Here is a 23,181-nt window from a genome sequence, read left to right on the forward strand (position 1 = left end):
AGGATCTGGTATACTGTTGCTATTTATAACCTGTGATGCCATTGTGCATTTACTCATGTACCAATATCTACTTGAATTTCTAGAAGAAAAACTCCACATAGAAAATTATTATTTCTGTTGTTGGTCTAGCTAGATGACATCTCCCCTAGCAATAAGACCACCAAAATTATGAAGTCTCTTATCTAAAATTTTTTGTTAATCATCTAATTATTGCAGGCACTATTATTAGTGTCTATCTACCTAAAGAATCTACCTTACATTACATTAGTTCACTTTAGTAAGACCTATGCTAAATATTTTAAATTAATTAATCACATAACTTTTTTGTGATTTAAACTAACATTAAAAAGATACTTACTTGACTGTTTATTTTACACCACCCAAAAACTAAGATCATAAAAACAAAAATATCGTTTTCTACAGGATTTAAGGCACGAACCTCCAAAACATTATCATTTCATTTACATAATATGTTTCAAATATCTTTATTAGCTCATGTAATATGAAAAAATCGTACAATCTCTTCAAATCCGGAAAGATGTCTGCCATCCTAATACATTTGTATGGAAATGGAGTCATGAATTTTATTAGGTGAATGCGGAATGCTAAACGGCGCGCGCTGCGTACTCGCACCTATCGTCAGCTTCGTTGGTTTTCCGTGCGACGAATATTAGGGTATCCATAAAGTTTGCTCACATAATGAGGTGACGAAATGCGGTAATTAAGAAAGGGGGTTCCATAGTGCTCGCCTACTTGTAATTTGTAGCCGGCATTTACCGAGTTACGCTCGTTACGGCCCCGCTCGCTAAACAGTGTAATGTCTCAATTGCCCGCTTTTCTCACGATGACGCCCTAAACATTTTACTTTATGGCTCGTTCATGCCGCCGAAAGACGTGCTTTTTGATTCTTTGTTTATGTTGTGTAATATCGTTAGGCACACGAACTCGGTTGGGTTGAAGATTGCCGTGAATTTGATAATACGCTCTGCTATGGGGATATAGGCATCTGTTTTTACGTCTTCATTTTAAATAATCTAAAGTTCTGGCAGTGTCTCATAGATTCCGAATTGTTAATAACATTTATTTTTCCTAATCCATTATAAAACACGAAATATAGTTTTTAAATCACTAACAGATACAAGCAATCTCATACCCAATTTCACCCCCTTTATTACATTTACCCTCTCCTCGAAGTCCTGTTTGAAAGTAAAAATAAATAAAAATTGGTTCGGGCTTTAATTAGGTATAGTAACAGGAAGTTTCAGCATTAATAGTTAAGTCACATTAATAAAGTATTATAGTATAATTAAATTAACATGTTAAATATTATTTCTGTTTAAAATAACGTCACCAAGTAGATCTTCATTACTCATCCAAGAGCCAAGATCACATAAATAGAAACGATAAATGAATAATTATGAGACAATACCGGCGATTACAAATTCGTCGCTCGAACCATGTTCAATTTATTACTTGCATTCATAATTTATGAGCGGGTAAGCTTCGCATTACCGTCACGTTCGTATAGTATATTCTGGTCTCTGATAAGTGGCAATGGTCAAGACTGTAGTGGGACTTGATATGGAGTGGATAAGGCTAGGTCACACGGCAGAATATCTACATACTCGTACAGCAAAAGCCATTCTAAGTCTATATTCAAACTGCTTGGAAACTATTATTTACATACGGCGCTACGAAATTCTTTCATAAGTAAAATAATTTTCTTTTTGTAGGTAATTAAGTTGTGACTCAATTACCTACCTAATTGTGACAATTACTTCTTGCTCGTCTTCTAAATCTATTACGCAAAGGTATATGTTACATGTAACTAACGAACATTTTCTCTACAATATTGTTATCGGATTAATTTAATCTTATGTTTGAACTCCCCACACGCTACGTCACTTCATCAGGGTTATCCAATCTAAGCAAATGAGGGCTATCGTTTTTATACTTAACAGTTGGCACCCCTGGCGATTGACAGGACCTTACTCTACAGTGGCGCCATCTTGATGAGTGCAAATGCGATAGTCCTCCTACCACTTTAGCGCTCACAAGTTGGCGCCACTGTCTTCGCTACTAGCAAGTGACAGGACCTTACTCTACAGTGGCGCCAACTGGTGAGCGCTAAAACGATAACCCGATAGGCCGACAGGCGCTCTGCAAAATGTTGGTCAATTCCCAGAAACGTTAAGTAAGGAGATGAGGATAGGCATTCGTGATTTATATGTTATCGGGTTCATCTAAAATTAGTTGGCTGATATGGTCCAAAATAACTTATGTCGTGAGTTCTAGGCCCATATCAAGCTCTTTGTTTCGGCAGATCGCATTATCTCGCGAGCTTGTCAGTCACACTCGAGCCGGCCTCGACGTCCATCTGGAGCGGTCAGGGAATTGTACTCCATAATACAATAGCACATCCGTTGTAATAAGGCCCAGTTCTCCAAGTAATCGTTTGGCTGAGCTTTATAATTTAGAAACGGATTTTCGGTACATACCTCCGGGAATTGACATTTTGATTCCGTAGACGACAATCTCATATCCTAATATCCCTTTAGATTTGAAGATAACATTGTTAATATCACATACTCTTTATTCTCCCCGCGGCGACTCGTGGTCTCGATGGTTCCTTTAATTCTAATTAGGTACGATTCGTTCGACTCTAATCTTCTGTAAGTTGGACAGCCCAAGCACCGCCACCGTTGCACAGTGTTTTATTTTGGCTTAGAAGCGGACATCCCTGTTTTATTAATTCAATCGTTAGATATTACTATTATGTATACAATTGATGAAGGAACTAGTAGTTGTATTTGTTTAGTTTCGAAGAAATATTGGATTTTGTGATTTTATAAAAAAAAACAGTTTTAGAAGCATATTTTCTAAAAACATTACATTAAGTCAGAATTTTGTAAATACATTTACCTATCACTATAACGTCTACCTTTATGCAAAAATAAATGGTTATTGCTGCAGTAATTTAGGAATTATTTAATAATTTATGATTTTCAGAAAACATTTTTTTCTCCGTTGTCCTAGAAAAATGGCAGCTATATTTACTTTATATTGATGCATGATATAATTATCTATAATACCTGAAAATATTACTTGCCTATCCCGTGGAAGTTCGAAGATATTTTAATTTCTATGAGTTTAGAAGATTTATATGTAAATAGGGTTGTCATCTAAATATTTTTTAGTTTTTTAAATGCCGTCCGTAACAATACGGTTTTAATGCCTTTGTTAGATAACTATTGAAATTCATTGCTTTTACCATTATTAATTTGTCTGGTCGAGTTTGATAATTATAGAGTTGGCCCTGTGGCGGCTTATTGGAAATCCTATCGTTTTCGAAACATCGATATATATGTTGCAGTCAAAACTCATAATCGATCAAAACCACTTTTGACTGCAAATTTCAGTTAATAGTGGTTTTGACTGATGGCCTTAGTCAATATTACTTTTGACAAATTTTTCTAGTCGTATCATCGAACTTCCACGGGATAGGCAAGTAATATTTTCAGGTGTTATAGATAATTATATCATGCATCAATATAAAGTAAATATAGCTGCCATTTTTCTAGGACAACGGAGAAAAAAATGTTTTCTGAAAATCATAAATTATTAAATAATTCCTAAATTTCTGCAGCAATAACCATTTATTTTTGCATAAAGGTAGACGTTATAGTGATAGGTAAATTTATTTACAAAATTCTGACTTAATGTAATTTTTTTAGAAAATATGCTTCTAAAACTGTTTTTTTTATAAAATCACATTATCGAATATTTCTTCGAAACTAAGCAAATACAACTACTAGTTCCTTCATCAATTTTATACATAATAGTAATATCTAACGATTGAATTAATAAAACAGGGATGTCCGCTTCTAAGGCAAAATAAAAGACTGTGCGTTGTTCATAACAAAAGCTCCAGTAACAATAAATGCTTCAAGTTACTACCTATAGTCCAGTAGAATTAGATTTTAAATCGGAAATAATTCCTACAAAAGATTTTATTGCTTTAATGGCTTCATTGGTTGCCCATTAAGACTCTCCTAGGTTTTCGACTTCGACGGAGTTGTGCTTAAGTGGTGGGGGCCCCCGAAAGGGGCGCTTTTTCGGTTTTCCGGTTATACCGCGTAAAGGACTTACCCTATCGAAAAGTGGTCTTCCTGACGGTTGAAGGGCATTTAATCCTGCATTAAATAAGACCAAATTCATGTTTTGGACAAACCGTTCTCGTGAAAATGTTCGGCAAAGTAGAAAATATGTGTATAATTAATGACCCTCTCCACGTCCAATAGCTCGTCACCCGTAGGCTCCCAAGCCTTGTAAAGGGTCGCCTTAACCAGCGTATCCCTGTCAAGGCTCACGAGTTGGATTCGCTTATCTTTGTTCGTCCCAGCCGTTCCTTAACTGCGGTTGCTGCACCTCTTCCTGGCACTCTCCTGAACGACTCTGTGTTACCTAATGTGGCTGCCCCTCTTCCTTGTACCCTTCTGTACGATTGCATTGCTTAGCCATATGCCTGGTCCAAGGTTCGACGCCACAAAATCAACTTCGTACGCGTGAAAATAGTTTAAATACTATTTTCCGTGCTTACAACATTTTTCTTTACTGCTTTGCCTCTATTAGTCGTAGAGTGATTGTATATATCCTATAGCCTTCCTCAATTTATGAGCTATTCAACACAAAAATAATTATTTCAATCAAACTAGTAATTCTTGAGATTAGCGTGTTCAAACAAACAAAAAAAAACTCTTCAGCGTTTTAATATGAACTTGTTGTTGTCGATTTTTGGCGTCGAACCTTAGACCAGGCATACTGCTAGGCAACGTAGTCGTGCAAGAGGATACAAAGAAGAGAGGCAGCCACAGTAGGTAACACAGAGTCGTTCAGGTGAGTGCCAGGAAGAGGTGCAGCAACCGCACTTAAGGAACGGCTGGGACGAACAAGGATAGGCGCATCCAGCTCATAAGCCTTGATAGGGTTACACTGGTTGAGGCGCTCCTTTTCAAGACTTGGAAGCCTGCGTGTAACGAGCCATTGGACGTGGAGAGGGTCATTAATTATACACATATTTTCTACTTTGCCGAACATTTGCACGAGAACGGTTTGTCCAAAACATATGAATTTTGTCTTATTTAATGCAGGATTAAATGCCCTTCAACCGCCAGGAAGACCACTTTTCGATAGGGTAAGTCCTTTACGCGGTATAACCGGAAAACCGAAAAAGCGCCCCTTTCGAGGGCCCCCACCACTTAAGCACAACTCCGTCGAAGTCGAAAACCTAGGAGAATCTTTATGGGCAACTAATGAAGCCATTAAAACACTAAAATCTTTAGTAGGAATTATTTCCGATTTAATTCATTTTTGTGTTTAATTCTACTGGCCTACTAGTGGATTAATCCACTTGTCCCATACGACATACCAATTTATGCATGAAGTTTGAACATAAATCCATCACGAACTCGCTCTAGTTATCTTACAATAGAAATTATTGCTGGCAGGAACGAACGGGGTACACGCAAATAGTATAATTTTACGTGACGATTAAATTGGGACACGCTTTGTTCCTACGGGAACGCTCTTTATCTTGCACGGCTGTCGCCCGCATTCGACTATCCCGTACAGTAAAGCAACGCTTGCCGCTTCGATCAAACTCGATGCCATAAAATAGAGGTTTTATTAAAGTTTTTCACAATTTTCTGCTACAGAAAGATTCCATTTTGTTAGCTAAAATAAACCAAGAAAAGCTTCTAGCTTTGTATTGGAGAAAGGCGTAGTTATTTTGCTATTTCAATAACGCAATTCCTTAGTTCTAAAATTAGCAAATAAATCTTTCTAAAATAATAATAACTGGTAACAGCCATTCATAGGATTATTGATGGTAGGAAATTTGATAATTCTATAGCATTCTGAAAGACACTAAAATAGAAAACCATTTACTTAAACGTATTCTCTGAATCTTGAGTGGCGTTATTCAAAGGGCCTAAGATCAAAGCTATTGAAGCGAATAAATAAAAAGGAGATTGGTACCTATTTCTTTGTGTTTGTAAAGGGGCTACTTTCCATTTGACTTGCGATTTATTTTCCGAATCCAATTCGTTATGCAAACATAAGTTCTGAATTCCTATAAATTTTTAAACCGAGGTGGAAAGTGAATAGAGCAGAAAGGTTGGGATAAAAGGATTAATCTATCGTTGTAAAAGGCGTTTGGCCTGAAAGCTGATACTTGTGTCGGAATGGGGTCAACTGTCTATCCAGTGAGCCCTATGATTAAGTCATCAGTGGCAAATCATCCGCATAATGCCTCTCGCTCCGGTAATGCACGTTCTGACGCTTTCTGTCGGGCAAGCCAAGCACTCCGCTACTCCGCAAACCCCGTAAACTGCCACACTTTGCATATTTGACGGTTACAGGTGTTCTCAGCCTCGTTGGTAACTTTGTGTAGGTAAATCGATTAGGTAATGTTTGCGTATGGTATTTCGTGTTCTTCTCTTGCCAAAATTGCCTTATCTTTAGAATTCCCACATGAATGAAGACAAAATAGCAATAGCAAATAACATCCATTATTCTTTTTTCTTAATATTGTCTTGTAAATGCTTGTAGTGCCTGTACATGACATGAACACAAACATACCTAATATCCTGCTATTTCATAGGATTAATTTGATAAATAGAACTGATAATATTTAAAACAATGACAACATGAAGTCATGTGCACCTAATGATACAGTATACCATCATAAGCTTTATGTTCGCGTCCCGTGGGCCTTTATTCTAGGGAGGTCACGTGTTATCTAAAACAGCTGTCGAGCGCACACGGCCTACAATGGACTCGTTTGTGTCCGTGTATTTATATTGTTTGTAATTTAAAATATCGGCTGTGTAGGCACGGCAGGCGGTTTATTTTCCACCTCAATTGTGGAGTTATCCGAGGTGTATTGTTGCGTTGATTAGATCAGGGGAGCTTTGTTCCGCGGAGAATGGCCGGCTTCACGCCTGCTATCGTCTGTCCGCCGCACGCGACCCTGTTCACGAGTTTGCGGGTACGTAGATACCTGTTTCAGCTCTCCCTCTGACCGCAGCATACGTTAATGTCTGCAAACAACAAGATAACCAACGCGAATAATCCCAGCTGCATTCGCCAGGTGTTTGTCAAAGATTAAAATCGGATGCAGCTTCGTGCGTCCTGAAAGTGGCGTTTGCACAATGCGGTTCACTTTTTACGTTTACAGATTTTAAATTGTTTTTCTAAAAGTAATAGGTACGTTTGTTTTTCTTTTCCTTTTAATATTAAAGGCGTCATCCCCCTTTGACTTAATATCACATCACAATAATTTGATAATTTAAGATACTGCCCATCAGAAAGCCATGTCCATAGAGATACATTATAGTCCAGTCATTATAGTAAGTTCACCTCGGAATTCGAGATACCCAGCTGTAAGTCTGTAAATACGTGTATATTGACACCCTAAAAGTTGTCTCAAAACCTACATATGGTAGGGTGTAAGCAACTATTAAATTTCAAGGTCAACGGTCACAAAAATCGGTATTTTGCGCGTTTTTTAGAAATATCTCATTTCCTATGGGTTTTTTGCTATTTGTATTTATTATCAATATTGTAGAATACTAAATTCTCTACAAATTTTGCTTCAACAATTTTTTTATACGGTGAACCGTTTTCGAGATAGAGGGCGGAGAGCGCGCGGTCACTGCATCACTTCAGGTCAACTTAAGCGCTAATTCCCGTGGGAATTTCGGGAATTCCTTGTTGTAAATAAGCTTTAAGTTTACTAAGGTACCTACATGCCAAATTTCAAGCGTCTAACTTCCGTTAAGCGTTTAGATTTTTCATACAAAAGGATTTTCCCGCTAATTCCTGTTCCCGTGGGAATTCATAAGTATACTATAACATGCCCAGGTGTATGAAGAATAATTGTACCAAGTTTCGTTAAAATCCGTCGAGTAGTTTTTGTTTCTATAAGGAACATACAGACGGACAGACAGACAGACAAAAATTTTACTGATTGCATTTTTGGCATCAGTATCGATCACTAATCACCCCCTGAAAGTTATTTTGAAAATATATTTCATGTATAGAATTGACCTCTACAGATTTATTATAAGTACTAGCGGCCGCCCTCTATCTCGAAAACGGATCACCGTATAAAAATTTTTTTTGAACAAAATTTGTAGAAAATTTAGTATTCTACAATATTGATAATAAATACAAATAGCAAAAAACCCATAGGAAATGAGATATTTCCAAAAAAAGCGCAAAAAAAACGATTTTTGTGACCTTTGACCTTAAAATTTAATAGTTGCTTACACCCTACCATATGTAGGTTTTGTGACAACTTTTAGGGTGTCAATATACAAGTATTTACAGACTTACAGCTGGGTATCTCTAATTCCGAGATTCTTACCTAATTTAAGCTTAAATGACTGGACTATTATGTTTATGTAACATAGATTAATCGTGTATCTTGCTATTGTATTCTTGGCGTGGGATGACCGACTATTAGTTTCAGCTTTGTCATTATCCGATATCCCAAGGTTATTCTATATTCATATATCATTTTCCGGGAATATCCAATCAACCATCAATGATCTGAGGTAAATTGGCCTTAGGTATACATGATCCCTATGTTGAACGATCTTTTAATATTTTTTTCGTGGTTTAAGATTAGCTTCAGCTGTGATTACTACTTATTCGACATGTTAGCTAGATCTGCTCCATTCCTACTCGTGCGTATCCGAGATTGAGAAAAAACACGGAATGGATCGAATATATCACGATCATTTTGCAGATAATCTTCAGATTTTCTCGTTCCATCATAAAAAGAAAAGATTTTACACCATAATAGGAGGCATTGTCGTAGATAGTTTTGCTGTCGTGTTTTTCGATAAGACTTATTTTAGGCAAGCACTCGAAGATACTCGAGGAAAAAAGCCCCGAAAATTGAGGGTAAGTCTGAAAAGGCGCTAACAATACGCTAATGGCTTATGTTTGCGATGACTGTCCCTCTCAGCCAACAGGCTCTATTATCACGGCCTGCCCCTGTGCGCTGAATTGGCTAAATGTTTTGTGCCTCTGAAAAGATTCAAGATGACGGTGAAATTGTTGAGAAAATTGATCACTTCCACTTGAACAACTTGGGCTTGTTATTATAAAAGGATTTCTCGGTTTTGTTTATTTGGCGAAGCCAAATCTTTACCTTTGTTATCGTAAGAGCTCTACAATAGCCCCTAATGCTGGAGGAAACACGTTTCAGTAACGCAGTGTACTCTTCATATTCTTTTACTATAGTCAGAGTTACGTTTCCACGTAACTCTGACTTGGTTGATGGTTTCCACGTAACACTGACTTGGTTGATGGTTTCCACCATAATGTACGTTAAAAATTACGCATTTGTTTCACACATTACTCAAGCAAGGCTATTATTATTACCTTAGTTACATTGGTTCACAAATAATAAATCAGTAATAAATTAGTTTACTAAGATAAAGTGAAGTAAATTTAAACTCGGTACGTTGGTATTGTGTCCTTTTTGTCGAATAAAGATTCCATTCTAAGTCAATAGCTTTGGGAATAATTAATTCTTATAAACTTCCTTTTGAGTTATCGCCGTTCTTGTCCCCTGACATTGCGAGAAAGTTTAAAAGTTCTACCATTTTTATAACTTTAAAAAAATTACAACTTTAAGGAACCTCTTCAGCAGATAATTTGTGGAAAATTTGCCGAAAACTCCTGAAAGATAAAACGATTTACCTTTCACGAAAAATGCTTTGTCAATAAGTGAACCTACCTGACCTGCCTACCTATCTATTTATGTCTATCCATGGTGGAAAACTGACTCTCGATAACGTTAATTGTGAATTGAAACCCGTTCTCCTCAGAACTTCATAAAAAAACAAATGTGCGTGTACACCCGAATATGAACCGCTTCCACAGTGAATCGACGTCACAATTTTTGGAATGTTTGATGGATTACGCGTGGATTTCGCAGTTACGATGTTAGCGATGTGTGTGCACTGCACACCGCGGGGTGTCGATCAATCACCGCGCGGATGGACGCGCGACAGGCCATTAGCCAGCCGCGTCGTCGCCTGGACTTGGTGCCAGATGCTCCGAACCTCCCTATAACTGAACCCACTGGACCCCCTGAGCCCCGAAGCCTCCCGGATGCCCGTGCCCTGTCACTCGACCAGCCAGCTAATCGGCCGTATGATTCATATCCGTCACACCATTTGATGTTATTTTATTGTTCGTTATAACACTTGGGCAACAGTCTATTGTCAATAATTCCGTATGAAAATTTTATTGACCAAACTTAATCTAATTGAAATAAATAAATAAATAATGGACCGTAGGTAAGTAATCTCGTATACCAAGTTCAGGCCAAGCGGTCGTTAATATAAGACGTGTAGGTGGCAATTTATGCAAATTCTAACGTCTTAAATCTGATTGAAATTCAATTTTACCCCTCATTGCCACAGAAATTGCTTTTCGTCGAAAGCTTCATAGACAGACTTTATAATAAAGTCTGATGCACTGATGGTTATCGGAATAATAGATAGTAATCATTACTGTAACCCAGTTCTAGCGAAATACGAAGTATTGCAATAGAAGCACTTCGACTGCGGAAAGCTGCGATTGTATGCGACACATGTCATCTTTTAACCATGTGCCAGACAGCTAGACAGCATGTGGAATGAACTGCAGTCCTTATCGTAGCAACGACTTGTGCAACGACGGAGACAGCGTTCAACGTCTTTCTTGCTAAGATTTTGAAGAGACATTATGATGTAACTGCGGCAAATTGAAAACGGACTTGTGGAACTTGATTTATCACATCTTTCTTCTGCAATAGTGTAATAGAAAATGCATTTCAAGATAATGTTTCTTATTGCAAATGACAGTAATTGCTATGCAATTTTCATTTTACTATTTTCGCCAGGTTGCATGAAGCTTCATTTCTGTTTAAAAACAAATCACGAATTTATAACAAGAAGCTTGATGCACTAAATTTGGAGTGAACCACAGAATAAATGAATCTGAAAGTTACAAATAACTAGCTGAGAATTGATCAAATCTTAAGTGACTGTGATTCTTTTTAACGACTTCAACTATCTCTTGAAAATCGAGTTCGTAACACTTTTTTATGTCATGAAACTTTTCTCTTAGATACCGTGGCCGTGGTGGATAATTCTTATTTAACTTGTTCAAATATGTAGTAGGAGGAACTGTGGTAGGAATCAGGAAAATGAAATGATAATGCCAAATATCATACTCATCAAATTGATTGCTCTTTGAGGAATTGCTTTCAGATTTATTGTCATCCAATCCGAAAAATTAGGCCAATTTCTTCTCGGCTCTACGGACGGCAATGACACGGCATTAATTTCATGACTTGGCCTATTTGAGCGAGTTATAATGTGTTTGTATCTCCCAAAAACTTTGCCTAGTCACGATATAGTACCTTTTTTTACATTTACTTAATTGTTGTTTAATACGTGAAAGTGACCTTCTGTCTAGATTCTGCCGAATCTGAAGATTTTGTTACTCCTTTCCTGCATTAATATTTCAGAGCTATGAGAGTATAAATATCGCCTTCATAAAAAAGTCATCAACATACACATGTGAACTACATGTTAACTAACGCCCGAGTTGTCAATGTGTATTCGCAGATGTATATGCGCGCCACGTATCCTGGGCACGTGGTTTCCGCACAATAATAGACTACGTCCATTAATTAGACCAACATGTTTCATCGTAATGGACATCGGTGACGCCGGGCGCGGGCCGTTATAATGTGTAATTGATGATCGTACCCAGGGCTTTTTGCTTTGCCTAAATATTGCTACTAACTTGCCTAAAGTATCTTTTTGCTGCACATTTTCGTGCAAACGCTCGTTAATTAGCTCCGTTCCTATAAAATGGGCAAAATGTTTCAATTTATTTCGGCGTTAATGTATTCGCGCTTTTTATCGCTACAAATTAACAGCAAATGCGATTCCGATAGCAACTGTGCATACGTATATGTGTTACATTTTGCATGTTATTGAAAACCATGTTGGTAGTACTTTAACTTAAAGCCAGTCATCAATATACGGAAGACTAAAGTTTACTTTAGAGACTTCAGAATAATACATACATAACGTTACACAAACTAACCGGTAGGGTCAAGGAGGCAACAGTGACTCGGTCGGCTACAGTGGCTCAGTCATGTTTCGACCTGAAGGCATAGGAATATATATTTGTCTCTTTTACCGATTCAAAGGTCTTGGTACCCGAACACGTTTAAACCAGTTTGCTCGCCGGTCAAGTGCCGTGCGGAAGGGTGAGGGAATGTTTTTTGTTTTCGCGCCCACTAAATTACATTCTAAGGTGAGTTTCGATTGTTTTCATATCTTTGTTTGTTGCTATAGGTAATAGCCGTTATATTTATCGGATAGTAGGTCTTGTATCAATTGTCTTTAATCCGAGTTTTGACTAATTTGTTTTACATCTTGGTTTTTTTGATCAAATATTTACAAAATGGCGTAGAAGTACACAGTGACTCAATTTTAATACTTTATACGAATTCAATATTTTATAACTTTAAATCGAATTTTGTTTTTTATTTACAGAATGCCACGGAAAAAAACCGACAGAAAAATAGGGAAGAAATAAATAACGAAGAGATTGAGATGACTTAAGATCTTATAGGTAGCAATAAAAGTACTAAGAGTCGTGTTGAATTGTTGATTATAATAAGAATAGCTTGTGCAGTTTTGTTATTATTTCTAATAAAAAACTACGCGGAATGGGCATTTTCTTTTCATATAAATACTGCCGTACCACGTTAATACTGTGTACCACGGTAGTGAGTCAGTGTGTACACCTAGTAGTCCACAGTGGATCAATTATCATTTTTTTGTTTTAGGTTCCTACTTTGACATAAGTAGTAAATAATGTAAAATCATGAGTGCTCAGTTACAGTTCAATAGTGTATCTAAAATGTGAGCAAATTTTAGGCCAATATTAAAGCGATATCTATTTTTATTAAGCTTCGAAAAAAAAGTGAGTCACTGTTGCCTCCCTGACCCTACGTCCCCTACGGCGCTGTTCAATAAGATAGGTAAATTTATTCCCTTTATTCTGATGTAGCTTCTTAACCATTTTTGTGAGAAAAAGGTGTCATCATTGAAAGAAAACATGTTACTGAAAACACGTTTCTATTGTCGGTCTTTTACGTCGGATGTGTGGTGTACGTAGTATAACCTCGCCAGGGTTATAAAGCACAGATAACGAAATAAAGTGTCATCCATCCTCGTCTGCAAGTAGCTTACTCGTTCCGCGTCGGATGGAGCTATTCACCTTTCACATGTAGGCCATTAGTAGAAAGATAGGCCCGATATTGTAGCGCGTGCCCCCTCCCGCCATGCCCCTCCTGAGATAAGCCGGGAGCGTTAAATATGTGCCTCCCATGGCTTGCTGTCGTCGATACCGCCTACTAAACATGAATAAACGGCATCTAAAGCTTACAATATCATCGGTTTTTCTAATCGATAAAGTTGCTTTGAGGTTATCTATTGCTAAAGTAATATTTACTTTGTTCGTTTCAGGTATGAACTCATGAAAATCTTCACTTCTCACAATGACAGTAAGCAAAATAATTTTATTACATTTATTTTTTACACTTATTACACAAATAAAGATGCAGTGTTAATTGTGCGGTGCCCACAGACAGTGGTCAAATTCCGCTGCTCCTTTAGCCACTTTCGCGGCACTAAACGTCGAATTCGTTGGAATTGAGACGGCAAGACAAATGGCTCAGTGAAGACGAATATCTTCGAATCAAATGCCTCTCCATCGAATACTCGCCGACTTAGTTTCGGCTGTCGGCACTTTACGATCTCCGACCACTATACTTCACAGAAATTCCTCATGTCTGTCTTAATTCGATCCTCTTCCTACTAGCTTTTAAGTTGTCCATATCCATTTAATATTGATTCTAACTGTTCCCGTAATTTGTATCTGTACTTTATGTAACTTGAAGGTTTTGTTAACATCGACCGTTTATTTGTTTTCTTGCTGTGTCTACCATGATGTCAATCTTCTTAATTTTAATTTGGAAGGTCGTATAAATAAAATAATCTATATACGACTGTGAACTGAAGGACGTTTTTGTCGAATTGGATACATAATCTTATTTACTTACATATTTACAAAGGCTTCAATAAATATCAATGTTCTGTAGCTGCCATTATTCTCGAAGCGATTAAGGGTAACATTTAAATGGAGGTCTCTGTTGATATTTTATTACACCGAGATGAAAATTTCAGTCAAATAAATATTTGTACGTACTCCTTCAAGTCTTGGATTTCATTTTCGCTGTCAAGGGATTTTGCTACAATAGGTACTGGGATATTATTCTCGGAAAAGAAAATACATATGGATTTCATTGTCACTCTTATTGATGTAGTATTTTCAAATGTATTGCTATTTATTTACTTGACAATATTTGGTATCCACGTGGTCTGTTTATAAAAGTTATATCTTTGTGTGTTCAGGAAAGTATCGATTATTGATCTTCAGTCGTGAATGTCTTGGAATAAGGTTTTATTAACATGTCTATTTGTGTAATATGAACGCATATGGAACACAATGGGGAGTGGTTAGGAGCGGGCGAGGACAGTGCGGCAGCACGACGTAGGTATTGTTAGCGCGAGGATGTCAGAACACCTTTGTTCTGCAGGGCACGGGCGGCGGGCGTTACTTTATCTTATTACACGTGTCGGTGCCGGTCTAACGAAGCTGCCCGCCGCAATTGTCCCACCTTCTGAATTAATGTGTCGCCTTATAATAGTCTCCGGCCTCGCCTCCCACCATTGTTTATGTAACTATTACTACTCTCTGCACCGAATATAATCTCGTCGAATTAAATTTATGCCTGACAAACCCGCGGTAATTTCTGCTGTATACCGACTTAATTAACCGAAATTCACCCTCTCTAGTGCGTTAATAACTTCCTCGCTAACATTTCACACGTTTCGTGCATAGGCACTTGAGCCATGATGCTCGGCTAATATTTTACAACTACAACGTTCCGGATATTGGGAAGCATGGCGCGCGAAAATTGTAAGTAAGGGCGATGTGTTAATTGAACACATAAAACACAGTCGCGTCTTGGAATATTCAGTATCCCGAGCCAAATCTCGGAGGGAAGGGAAGCGAGCGCTATAATTGTCTGCCGTGTACTATTTATCACGGGCAAAGGTAACTAGATAACTTATTAGGATTACACGCGCGTTACAAAGAATATTTCTCTTATTTAGGGGGATGTAACAGCAGCTACCGAACGATCTCGGCCTTTTAGGAGCATATTTATTACGTTACCTACTTTTTTACGACCCCGCTTGATTTATAGAGTTCAAAAAGTTTTTATTTAACCGTTGTTATTTTGTAAAGTTCGATCCCTTACGGGAACGACTACATCTAAGTTTTATTTGAGTTGTGTGTGACGTTCGCATCGGGGAATACTGGCACGACATCTTTGTCAACTTCGGATATCTGATCGGATTTTGGTAATCTATAGATATGTGTTCGGAACTTTATTAATAGTCGATACACTAAGGCATGTAATGGATATCGATTGTCAACCCACATATTGTGCTGGTATTGGTACGCAGCTACAAATAGCAGCAGCTGTTAAATTACCTTTCGTTAAGACCTGGATTGCCGGTTGGCAATGCAGCGCGTCGGTTTGCGCGTTAATGAGTCCATGCCATATGTGCGCTACAAACGCTACAACGCTGAACATATTGTTTCAAACAGATAATAACCGCCTTACATATTGTTATTTTGGTCTAATAAACGCCGCGTGGCGCGATGTTCTCGAATTAACGATTTTAATGATTTTGTTCTCTAATTTCAGCTTATCTTTTTGAACAATGAGGCTGATTATGAAGTTAAAGGAGAGTAATCTTACTCGGGGGTAAATTGCTTTGTTCTCATGCGTGAGTTATATGTATAATTTTGGTACAAAAATAGAAAATAATGTTTGTGTCAGCTTTTCTAGAGGGTGTAGGTTTAACATGCGGGGTGTAATAGGGCTCTGAGGGAAGCTATTAGACTGGCCACGGGTTACTTACTTTAGGTTTACTGCGCCATCAAATATTCCCATTTCGTATATTACACAAAATGTCCTCCTTACTTTGCTAAACAAAGTATAATACTCACTCCTTTGCACAGGAGCCAGGAGCTGTCCTTCGTAATCTTACCTAAGACTACAAAGATTAAATAACTAATTATTTTAATATTCACATAGAGACTCACTCAATGGTGGGAGACATCTTTGTTGCACCTGGACGCTTAATTAATCGTTTCGAGGATTTTACTTACTTCCTCCTAGAGATAATTTATTATTGCAGTTTCTCTTGTACTTTCGTCTGTAATTTAAGAGACTCACACCTGTCGACTGCAGCTTCCCTCCTTTCCGATCGAAATATTTAAAGTATCTTTAATTTATTTAAGTTTGTGCTATTTCGCGCAGTTTTAAAGGAGTTTATGCTTGTTAGGTATTTTCGCTTCATAAAATGAAAAGGAAGAATATGCACTATGCTACTAAAGAAGGTAGAAAAAAGAAGTAAGAAAGAAAGTCGTTAGTGTTTTGATTCTCATAAAGACAAATGTCATATAGTTCCAAGATATAAGTATACAAGATTTGGACAGATGAGTGCTTGTTTACGCGAAAGGGACTTTTTCCGTAAAAAAGTTAGTTCGCGAATTGTGAATACAACATCCGACGTGGTGTCTAGTGAACAGCAAGCAAGTGTGCAGCCCGGAAGCATTACCTCAATTCGATCGTGGCTAGATTAGACAGTGCAAGATAATATTTAAATGGAACCAAAACAGCAACCAATTGGTTAAACATAATCTAAGTGTCCTCAAAGATATTATACACACACTACCCTACCCGAGATAGATATCGCAGTATTTCAAAGTTTGTTACCATTACACAGCACCTACTCGTAATTACTCCCGAACTGCAAAGACGAATCCTCCCATCTTAATACGAAATAATTCCACCTCCAAAGCTTACCATGCAAATGGGGTCTTGTTCATATTTCTCAGCACTATTGTATCACTAATCTCTGGCGCACATCTCAACATTAATGCCACTGGATTTAGAAGGTTGACATCTATACTAATATCATAAATATGAATGTAACTGTCTGTTTGTTACATTTCCACGATTAGGTAAACAGTTGGAGTAATTTTAATGAGTTTTGATGTAGATATAGTTTTGGAGTTCTCCAAGGTCACAAAAACTTTAAAAAGATGAAAGTTTCTTAAGTTTCCCATAAATTACTCAAGTGAGGATTTATGAAAATATATACTTATGTTTGTTTCAAGAATGTAGTGTTTCATAATTTTTGGAAAAAATAACTCAAGGTAATACAATAGAGGATGATTTACAATGTTTCACCTAAACTATACTTTGTAAAGTAATTGCTTTAGCATGGCTATGACGCTGCCTGGGAAAAACCCGTGTCCAGATCCAGATGTAATACCTATTACGAGGCTAGATCTGAGTAGATTAACTGTCCCATTTTTCCAAAAATGAGAGTCACTCTCCACTAGAAAAGTAAAATCTTACGCAAAAATATCCGCCCTTGAAGCAAAAAAATACTATGAGACTACTAAGGATAAGAATAAAAGCAACTGTTATTTTTTTATTAAAACCAATCCTGTAACTCCAACTATGGAGGCTTAGCGTAATTGTCTACAGTAGTGGAAATGTCCTCTTTGTTCCTTTTAGATGAAAGGCTATATTCAAATGAGAGATTGTGCTTTTATTTTTACATTGTGGGCCGCGTAGTATTGTTGCATGGTTTGCTGTGATGATACTAAGTAGCGATAGTCTTAAGTTTTAAACCTCTTATTTTAAGCTCTCGTTCCGAAAACATTGCAACAACTTTGTTTGAGCTGGTGGGGGGATTAAAACGATTAAGCGTTTCTGTGGTCAAAGAATGTATGTAAAACGTTACATTTTTAAAGTCAGCAAAATTGCAAAGTCAAGTAGTAGCTTGAGAATTTTCTTTGCTATAATTTGTCCAATTAGTGATAACTGCGAATTGAACTGAACAATTATGTTACATCAAGCCTAATAATAAGCTTAGTTAGATTAAAATTGTATTTTAATCTGTATAATGTAGTTCCTGCAAAATAAATAGTGCTAATTAGCCTGAATTTGTTATTAAAGTTACGATTTTACGGTTACATCTCATCAAGTTTAAAAAGGTTAATCAAAAATGAAAATATTTTTTGTTATGGCTGTGGAAATTTAAAATGAAATTCTTAGAACGCAAAGCTTCAAGAAAATTAATCTCGTGACCTGGAACAACAAATATTGTTGTTTGGTCGCCTTCTCCTTATAAATCTTAGGTCTTATGCACTGACGGCGAATATTAGAAAATGCAACAGTTTTCAAACCGAATAGTGAATCAACATTGTATAGCACAACCTTGCAATAAAATAAATAAACTTTTACTTACTATGAATGATTAGGTTACTTTACTTAGCGATATTACTTATTCTTATTATGTTATTTATTTATTACGTTTATATTCTTTGTATTATCTTTTCAGTATGCAAATCTTTACCTACTTTCGCCAAAATAGTTTTACATGACATTCAGTATTCACGCTAAAACGATTATTAAAAAGTATGTCTGTATCTCTAACCTACTATGTTGTGAACTTTTTAATACATATTTTGTCATAAGCAGGCAAGTCTACAATGGAATCTGTATTGTAGAAGTATTATTGTCTCTGTTCGTAATCCAATCTGCTCTCCACTCTGTGTTTGTATACCTTACCGTTTCATAATCCAAAAACCCAATTGTCTAATTCCAAATCCGTATCTAATTGGAATGTCTGCTAATTCTCCAGCGGCATTGTTGCACACAACTGCTCGCTCAATATTCAAGCCGTTGGCCCGTTTTGGTTCAATTAATTTATTTAATAAATTCGTTGAGAGTCGAGCGCGTCTGTCCCGGTTCATTCCGCCTTTATAAATTTATATCGTCAGACGTGCCCGGAATTTAATGCTCGGTGTGCCTCCAGGCCTGGCGCCGGTGACCCTGCAAATGTCAAATGCAGGTGAACCTTGCCTTTTTAAATTGAATGTGTGGACTTCGAATAACAACCTAATAACCTAACATCAGTACTAATGACGAATGCATCCATAGGACATGTCCATTTCATCATCATCATAGGCCATTTAATTAACCTGAAATATAACCAATTTTCATGACATAAGGTTGTATGTTTTCAGGAACATTAGGTATGAATATTACTTCCTGGCTTAATAATTTAAATGGAGGAAGCAAAGCAAATAAAATTGATTGTGTATTTGACGCATTATTTATTTCAGTCCAATTAAATAATTTCAAACTCAGAAAAACAAAAAATACCTACTAGGCCGGCCAATCAGTTCCATTACTAACTTCCCAGCTAACTCGTCGGGAGCAAATCTTAGATAGTTGTTGGCGTTTGTGGCTGACAGCAGTTATGACGGCTCCCATCGCTTTATTGTCTCGCACAGCATTGTCCCCCTCTGAGGCTCCCGCTTAGTTTTAATTAAGTCCCCTTTGACTGTTCATTTCCAATTGTGCTACAGCGGTAAATGCGTATTAACTCATTTTTTCCTCCCTGCATCTAGGTCTCGACCTGATAATGCGCAAGTCATATTAACTCTGCATTTCCCTAGGGATCCGCTCCATCGCCATTTCTCCGTAAATAGATATTTCATCACGTCGCTTCCTTTTTAATTTCTTTAGCAATTATCGGTGGAGTATTTACTCTTGGACTTAATTCATCTTTCCTCTTCGCCTTCAGTAAAAAATGCAAACGTATTCCAGCAAAAGATTGGGAAAGAGCTGAATCGAGAAATATTACACTACTTGGAAATATTGGCGCGGAAGGTGGCAGAGACATTTAACTTGAGCTTTGAAGGAACCGAGATGTAATTAAAATAAATATTTGGCACGAAATCCGGGTCGCGGCGGTTAAGCAGAGACATTCCCACCCTTTGAACAAGTTCTTGTTTATGTTTGCTCATTAAACAAATAAAAGTGGAAATTTCGTCTTAATCTGTGGAAACTTTTATGTTACCGACTGTGCCGGCTTGAAATTATTGTGTTCAAATATTTGTCTGTTCTGAGAGCGTCTGCAATTTGATATTATTGTTTTATTTTACCTTTTGCTGTAACTTCCATACTTAAGTCGTCTTTTTACTTGACTATTCTTGCCGCTGAAAAAGAATTGGATATCTGGTAATATCGGAATTGCGGAATCATTGAACTGGATAGAATAGAATATAACCAGAAATATGTTCAGTGCATACTCTTGTTGTGATTTCTTTGACGTTACAAATAATTGCACCCAAACATCAGCAATAACATAATCACAACTAATTGACACCATGTCGCTTGCACGAGACGTTGTATTGGCAATTAAAGGACTGGTTCGAATTCATGGAGCGTATTCGCATAATTAACCGACAGTCACCGGCCTATTTGATTGCACATTAGCCAGCTAACTGGATGCCAAGTCACGAATAATGGCACAACACTCGTCTAATGGACTCGGTGGATGTAACATAGGTGGTAGACACGTCCTGTAAACAATGACGTGATTTCCTCTCGGAGATGTGTGGAGGACCTTTGGATTGGGATATGTTAGTCACGGCTTGATATTAGTTTCAAGTACATGTGATCATGTTGCAGGTATGTAAATACATGTGATCATGTTGCAGGAAATATTCGGGTATATTCGTAATATTTTCAGTCATATCCTCACGTAAAGATGAAACTTTCGAGTTGAAAATGTAAATGACGGTTTATTACAGTCACTAAGAGAGTTTCAGGCTGATACATCGTATTATTTTGCGGAACACTAAAACCTGCGCAGTCATACAGGCGAGACGACCATTACCTCCCACTTTATGTGAAATGCTCGAGCGCCATTATCTTAGGCTCAGCTCTTTTGTATTTGCTGCGCTTTCCCTCTAAAGAGGCTTATACACGTACATCTTGAAAGCTGATAAAATCAGGAGTTCATCGTTACACAAATAAAATTGATCTTCTGGAACCTATCAGAAACTTAAGTTCCTGAAAGGACTTTTACCACGATAGCAATACAGAACTTTAACCTTCGAGTCCTTGAAAGTAATGAGTTATGTGCAATATTATCTAAAGATTTTTACATGACTTATCAACCTAAACATATTTTGAAAGTTATTCAATAAATATACCTCATACTGCGCGTGTGTGTTTAAGTATAAATTGTCTGAAATGGAATATGGTTTACTTATTTCTTGCCTGAACGTAGTCTCATTCAGTTTGACATAAAACATAAATACAGAAGTGTACACGCTACATCCTCCATCAAAACATGATTTCGTACGTCTCCTTGTATTACGTCAGCGCTTTTCTTCGGAATATGTTTATAAGCCAGGAAATGTATTTCCCGAGCTCTGAGCTGACATGTCTTCGTTGTAAAGTTGATAGGTCGTAAGCGAAAAGGCGGAATCGTAACAACGTTCGTATTATTTTGTACCCATTTTCATAATACAATAGTTGTCAACATTCATATGACGCGTTGTAGCTACTTACCTATTTGCGTTTTCATTTTGCGTCGTATATTACTGACTGGTGCATAAAGCGGCGCTAGGTAAAGAAGTTTAAAGTCGGTAGATATCTGCGACTGCGATTGTTTTTTCTTATTTTGATCGGTAGCGTTCTCAAAGGTCGTGCGCTGTCATTAATCGCTTTATGAGAGAGGAAGTGCAAAGTGGAGCGTACGAGCACGCTCAAGTCCCCACCCCGCGCCCTCAAACCAGAATTCATTATTGTCTTCAAAGAAACTGCTGACGGCACTCGGAGCCGGCCCGTGAGTGGGTTCAAACGTTATTGCGCTTTCGGCAACTTATCGATATTGAGGTTAGATGCTAATCCGCTATGCATTTTAATCGCCACGATTCACCTTTGTTTATGGATGTAGCTTATTGCAGATAACTTCGTGGTCTATGCAAATCGGTTCAAGGCAAACACTAAAAAGTAATGATTTAGTTTTTGTTCTTGGAAAAATCGAAGAATCTTTTTCTAAAGTCACGATCTGAAAATAATTAAATTTTGATGTAGCAACGATATTCGATCCTGTGTTGTGTGTCAGAAATGAGGTTTGAACACTCTAATTTCCTTGCAAACTTCAGTCAAAGTTTCTCATAATTTCTTAACTTCTTAATGAAAGCACAAAATGTTCTTTTGATTACTTGCCTCAATATTCGTAAACAAATGTTTCAGAAAAGTAAAATGCACATTGTTTCGTCGTTGCGAATAAATTATGGAATTGAATTTCAAACTTTTTATTTTTTCGAGTTTTATGAAATTGGAATCGGTAGCAACGTTGTTTTATCAGAAGTAGTATTTTGTGAGTTAAAACTTTTGTCCAATAATCCTAATGAAACCTATCCCATAAAACGCTGACATACGAGCTAGCATCTTGCCAACTTTTGCCAGTTGTTTGACTTGAAACTTCCCCGCCTTTTAACTTTTGATGAGAGAGCGTTTGAAAACTTGACACTTCGCGGTTATTTTGTTCATTTTAGGAAGCTTTCTTCTATTGTAATTATTGTAAATGAAAATATCCCCATTTTCAATTTTCTATTTTAGGCAACATCGACAATTTAAACTTAACTAACACACAGTCTTTATTTATTTTCTTTTAATCAACAAAGAGAGTAAGTGGTTATGTATATTATAAATAAAAGCATACATAAACAGTTAACAGCTTAGAAAAGATTGTATGAATAATTGAATATAGTAGACAGTGAAATAAGGCTAGATTATGCAAATTTAACACCCCTTGACGAGATCCCATAAAATGTTTACATCTACCTATGTACATTCAAATTTATTTTTAATTTAAGCTCCATAATATTTGAAGTTGTAAAAGGAGGCTTGCCTGCGTCAAGATTTTAATTAAAATTCGTCCATCTTCTATACGTCTTATGAACGAGAGTAACAGTTGACGGGAACTCGAGATGATTTAGTGAAATTATGCTGAGAGCCAGCTGTCTCGACATCTTTAGTGGAAGTGAGGCAATACTCACGACTTCACGACT

The 23,181-nt window shown here is 37.1% G+C and overlaps 1 protein-coding gene and 1 long non-coding RNA gene across 3 annotated transcripts in view; both read left to right on the forward strand.

The window, feature by feature from the left end:
• Positions 1-23,181, forward strand: part of LOC135071186 (bifunctional heparan sulfate N-deacetylase/N-sulfotransferase) — a 122,754-nt gene that overhangs the window by 2,217 nt on the left and 97,356 nt on the right. Inside the window, exon 2 of one of the 2 annotated variants that reach the window (XM_063964955.1) lies at positions 13,614-13,651. The exons of the other annotated variant lie outside the window; for it this stretch is intronic. The gene's annotated coding sequence lies outside the window, so the exon portion shown is untranslated. The remainder of the gene's footprint in view (positions 1-13,613; positions 13,652-23,181) is intronic. 2 annotated transcript variants of the gene reach the window in all.
• LOC135071527 (uncharacterized) lies at positions 12,188-12,812 on the forward strand. Its single transcript, XR_010257269.1, has 2 exons — positions 12,188-12,393; positions 12,636-12,812. It is a non-coding gene; the product is annotated as an uncharacterized LOC135071527 (long non-coding RNA).

The sequence above is a fragment of the Ostrinia nubilalis genome, chromosome 4 (assembly GCF_963855985.1).
Source record: "Ostrinia nubilalis chromosome 4, ilOstNubi1.1, whole genome shotgun sequence".
In the NCBI taxonomy this organism is placed as follows: domain Eukaryota; kingdom Metazoa; phylum Arthropoda; class Insecta; order Lepidoptera; family Crambidae; genus Ostrinia; species Ostrinia nubilalis.